We start from the raw sequence: 6,226 nt of genomic DNA on the forward strand, positions 1-6,226 counted from the left end.
ATACCCTTGGCTTCTCCATAGCATAAATTGAATATATTATTTGGAGGAGTAGGTGTTCTTGACTTTAATGTTCCACTATTGGGGCTAGTGGTCGTTATTTTGTATGCATGAATGGAAATTTCACTTATAATAATAAAATCAGAGCCAACAAACTTTCATGTATATTTTGTTAATATAGTATGACTATACTTTTTGTATTTTCAATATATGTTATTTAACTTACGCTTATGCTTATGAACTATTCATTAGAATTTGTATGAATCTTGTTGAATGTGTGTTGTTGTATGAATTTATCACTTTAAGTTGTGGACTATTCAGTGTATTAGCTTGTGATGTCATTATGCTGGTGTGTTCCTTTCAAGCTGCATACTATTACAAACTTCTGTTATGAAACCAGCTCAAGAAAAGATAGAAAAGATAGATCAACGCCTTAGAATTCAGCCTCTTCAAGGGGAAACCTCCTTTACATTACATAAATGAACAATTATTGGATGATTCAAATGACAAAACCTCCTTTCTATATATAGGAGTCTAAGGAGTCACAATATAATCCAGCCGACCTAACAATAATAATATAAAGCCACAAAAATAACAATAGAGGGATTCTATGGGGCACAGAAATAACAATATGGGGGTAATAGGGGCACAACAATATAAATAAGGGGTATAACTACAATAGTGATGGGGTAATCACTAGTATTATAGGGACCCAACATGCCCGTCTCCTTAAAAAAAGTGTTGTCCTCAACGCTTGAGTAGTTCTGGATACTTCTGCATAAAATTCTCATCCTCCCATGTGGAATCTTCAACGGATAAGTTCTTCCACTTGATAAGATACTCTGAAATTGATCGATTTCGTAGCTGTCGAGTTTTTGTTTCTATGACTGCTTCCGGTTCCAATATAATTTTTCCTTCCTCGTCAACTTCTGGCAATATTGTTTGAATTGGGAGCTTGTCGCTTATAACCTTCTTTAAACATGAAACATGGAAAACTGGGTGCAATCGAGAAGCTGCAGGAAGATCCAATTTGTATGCTATAGTACCAATCTTTTGCAACACCTTGTATGGACCATAATACTTTGGTGATAATTTATTATCCTTCTTAGCTTGCTTTAGGGACATTTGCTTATATGGTTGTAGCCATAGGAATACCCAATCACCTACATCAAAACTTCTTTCACTGCGATGTTGATTTGCCTGTTGTTTCATTCTATTTTGTGCCAACACGAGGTTATCCTTTAAGAGTTGGAGGACTTGTTGTTGATGTTGGATGTGATGTTCCACTGCCTGAACCTTAGAATTTTCTCTTAAATATGATGTGATTGATGGTGGTTGATACCCATAAAGTGCCATAAATGGGGTCATTTTTGTTGCTGTATGGAAGGAAGTGTTATACCACCATTCAGCCAGAGGCAACCATTTGACCCATTGTGTCTGTTTATCAGATACAAAGCAACGAAGATATCCTTCCAAACATTTGTTTACTATCTCAGTTTGCCCATCAGATTGAGGATGATGAGATGAGCTATGAGCTAACTGAGTACCAAGACAAGAAAATAATTCTGTCCAAAAATTTCTAGTGAAAATGGGATCTTTGTCACTTACAATAATCTTTGGGTTTCCATGTAGCTTTTGAACTGTTTCCATAAATGCAGTAGAAACTGTACTGGCTTTAAATGGATGTGATAATGCACAAAAGTGTGCATACTTGGTAAGTCTGTCAACTACCACCATGATGACACTCTTTCCCTCAGACTTGGGTAAACCTGTGATAAAATCCATTGAAACGTCCTCCCAACGTTGGCTTGGAATGGATAAAGGTTGTAATAGACCCGGTGTCTTAATTGTTTCAACTTTATTTTGTTGGCAAACCAAACATTCCGCCACAAACTTTTGAATATCTGATTTAAGGCCATCCCAAAAAAATTCCTTCTTAACCCTGTGGTAAGTTTTTAAAAATCATGAGTGCCCTCCTAAGGGAGAAGTGTGCAATTCCATAAGAATCTTTTGTTTTAGCTGGGAATTCTTACAAAGGTATAAGCGATCTTTGTACCATAACAAATCATTTTGCCAGCTAAATGTATCATAAGTACTGGAATCTTGTTGTAGCTTTTGAATAAGTGCCCACACTTCTTCATCATTCTTCCATTCCTCCCTTGCTTCGTTTATCCAATCTAGTTGGATAATAGAAATGGCACACAACAATGCTTCCACATCCTCATCCTTTCTTGAGAGTGCATCTGCCACCACATTTTGCTTCCCTTTTTTGTAGATGATTTCAAAGTCATAACCCAACATCTTTGTGACCCACTTTTGTTGCTCTTCAGAGGATAATCTTTGTTCTAAAAAGTATTTAAGGCTATCATGATCCGTTTTTACCTTGAAGTGTCTTCCCATTAGGTAGGGTCGCCATTTCTTAAGTGCATGGAGTATTGCCAACATTTCCTTCTCATAAATAGCTTTGCTTAAAAACTTTCCCTTGATTGGATGACTTTCAAAAGCAATGGGTCTTTCATCTTGCATTAGAACAGCACCAATTCCATTTCCTGAAGCATCACATTCCACAATAAAGGTTTTTGTGAAGTCCGGTGTAGCTAAGACCGGTGCTTGGCACATTGCCTCTTTAAGATGTTCAAAGGCCTTTGTTGCTTCCGGAGTCCATGAAAATGAATCTTTCTTCAATAATGTTGTTAGAGGTGCTGCTATTCTCCCATAATTCTTAACAAACTTGCAATAATACCCTGTCAACCCAAGAAATCCTCGCAGATGCTTTATGGATGTGGGGATTTTCCATTCCTTAATGGCTTTAATTTTGCTAGGGTCTACCTTAACTCCTTCATGAGATACAATATGACCCAAATATTCCACCTCCTGGACTCCAAAGAAACATTTGGATCTTTTTGCATATAATTGTTTCTCCTCCAATAGTTGTAGCACCCTGTCAACATGTTCAACATGATCCTTCCAAGACTTGCTGTAGATTAGTATATCATCAAAAAATACTAACACAAATTTTCTAAGGAATGGTTTGAAAATTGAATTCATCAAACCTTGAAATGTTGAAGGTGCATTGGTAAGGCCAAAAGGCATGACCAAAAATTCATAATGACCCTCATGAGTTCTAAATGCCGTTTTCTGAATGTCTTCAATCTTCATTCTGATTTGATGATATCCCGAATGAAGATCCAACTTGGTGAAGTAAATTGATCCATGCAATTCATCCAGTAATTCATCAATGACAGGAATGGGGAACTTATCTTTAATAGTGAGCTTGTTGAGCTCCCTATAATCGGACACATGCGCCATGATCCATCCTTCTTGTGCACCAATACTACTGGAGCTGAGAAAGAACTTTGACTCGGTTGAATTATACCAGCCTCTAGCATTTCTGCAACCATGCGTTCAATTTCACTTTTTTGGACATAGGGATATCTAGACGGCCTGATGTTTGGAGGAACACTTCCTGGAATCAAATGAATAGCATGATCATGATCACGCATAGGTGGGAGACCTTTGGGAGTCTAAAATACCTTGGAATGATTGTCCAAGACTTTTTGGAGATCTGGAGAAATAGATGATTCCGATGTGGAAACATCTAGCGAACATAATTGTGCAATTACACCTCTTTGCTCCTTTTTTAGAAGCTTTGTCATGCCATTATAGCTGATTATCTTTCCTGGTTTCCTTGCAATACCCCTTAATTCAACTTCCTTTCCTTCCGTAGAAAATTTGATGAAAAGTTCTTGAAAATTAAAAGCTATTGTACCCAAGGATTGTAGCCATTGGACTCCTAGTACAACATCAGCACCTCCCATTGGAATGGAAAGCATTGGGCTAGTCAATACATATTCTCCCATGGATAGCTTGATATTATGGCACTTTCCAGAGCAATTTATTGTTCCTCCATTTGCAATCATCACTTGACATTCTGGTGCTAGATATAGGAAGCAATTCAATTCTTTTGCTACCCTACAATGAATAAAATTGTGGGTGCTTCCTGAATCAATCAACACTATTACCTTTTTCTTCTTGATTTGTCCTTCTATCTTGATGGTTTGAGGAGTGGTAATTCCCGCCAATGCATTACAAGATATGGTCGGATTTATTTGTTCTTCATCTAGGCTTTGTTCCTGGAGTATATCCTCTTCTTTTGACCTTTCTTGCTCCATTTCTTCTTCCTCTTCACAATCTATGTAGAATAATTTCTTCTCAGCACACTTATGACCTTTTGTGTATTTGCTATCACAACCGTAACAAAGCTCTTTTGCGCTTTTTTCTTCCAATTGTTGTGGTGTCAACCTTGTAGGTTGTGGAAGACTAGGGGCAACAACACTAGCGTCTTTATAGTTGTGAGTGGTATGCTTCCTAGTTGCCATAATTTTGCTTTCCATTTTTCTTGCTAACCTGAATGCCTTCTCTAATGAATCAGGTTCCCAAAGGCGAACATCATGTTGGATATTATCCTTTAAAGACCCTATGAACACATCAATCCTATGCTCCTCTGGAATATCTTTTACCCTTATGTTCAATTTTTGGAACTCCTCAATGTGCTCCATTATTGAACCCTTTTGTTTGAGACTTATCAATTGGCTAAAAGAAGTGTTGCTTTTTGTATCCTCATAATGCGCTATCAATTCTTCCGTAAAAATTGCCCAAGTGATAAATTGTTTACGAGAACAAAGCCATTGATACCATACAAACTGATTTGGTTCCAAATATACAGTTGCCATACGTACCTTTTGTGCATTTTGTGCATTATTGAGATCGAAGAATTGCTCCATCTGTAATATCCATGTGGCGGGATCCTTGCCATCAAACTTCCTCATATCGATTTTTGGAATATGGTGATTCTTCGATCCAACATTAGCATCTATGGAATCATGATTAACATTTCTTTTGTTCTCATCATGAATATCCTTTACTACCTTTTCACCATTAGTAAGTATTTCTTGTAGAAAATTTGTCAAATCTGTCTTCAAATCTGCCATGCCTGTCTTCAAATTTGTGTTCAAATCTATCTTCAAATTGTCCATCTTAGCTTCCATGCCATTCATCTTAGCTTCCACGCCATTTATCTTAGCTTCTGTTAACTTTTGTGAGCGTGACATTTGTTGCACTCGTTCTTGTAATTTTGATATATCATGTAGCATTTCTTCCTCTTCTTCATGAGTCATGCTAGAGCTTTCAGGTTCCTTACTAGGTGTTTGCATTTTCTTTCCTCGGGGCATCAGTTACCGATAATAATGCTCTACTATGCCCTTTTAACTCCTTCAAAATAAATTTTCAAACCAAGCTTAAGCAAAAATTTAAAAGAATCTACACACCTTTTTCACTTTGTAGGAGCTCGATATTGCCTCTGATGTATCTCTGTACTTTCCAATCATCTAGTTCTAAATTTGTGACCTGTAGTAGCTCTCTGTTTCCTCTTTCCAATGCCACCAGTCTGATCCAAATTGGATTCTCCAAGAAAGAGTTATGCACAATCTCCCAAGATGACCTGATTATAGACCTTTCCAGAAGAGCGAACTTGTATGAAGTGCCACGTGTACAATTTTCGATCTTTGGTTCTAAAAAAGATATACAAGAAGCTATAGTCTGTCCTCTTTCTGTACCTTCTTACGAAATTTCAATCTAATTCCCAGAGAGAAAGTTATGACGATTTTCCCCAGGTCACCTGTTTTGAATGTAATTCAGGAGTCTACAAAAAGACCAAATTCCTCAGATCATATCTCCGCAAATATCACGCGAAACGCTCTGAAATTTGGGCCTAAGGTTCAAAGCTATTTCTTCTCAAATGGGTTTTTTTTGTGACTTCTGAAACGTCACAGAAAAAAATTTATAGCGAAAATTCCACGATGACCTGTTTGGAGCAGCAAAACCCTAGAATCTAAAGCTTTGATACCAAATGTTATGAAACCAGCTCAAGAAAAGATAGAAAAGATAGATCAACGCCTTAGAATTCAGCCTCTTCGAGGGGGAAACCTCCTTTACATTACATAAATGAACAATTATTGGATGATTCAAATGACAAAACCTCCTTTCTATATATAGGAGTCTAAGGAGTCAAAATATAATCCAGCCGACCTAACAATAATAATATAAAGCCACAAAAATAACAATAGAGGGATTCTATGGGGCACAGAAATAACAATATGGGGGTAATAGGGGCACAAACAATATAAATAAGGGGTATAACTACAATAGTAATGGGGTAATCACTAGTATT

The sequence above is a fragment of the Pinus tabuliformis genome, chromosome 2_2 (assembly GCF_031772625.1).
Source record: "Pinus tabuliformis cultivar Carrire ecotype Pingquan chromosome 2_2, CPIR1, whole genome shotgun sequence".
Taxonomy (NCBI): Eukaryota; Viridiplantae; Streptophyta; class Pinopsida; order Pinales; family Pinaceae; genus Pinus; species Pinus tabuliformis.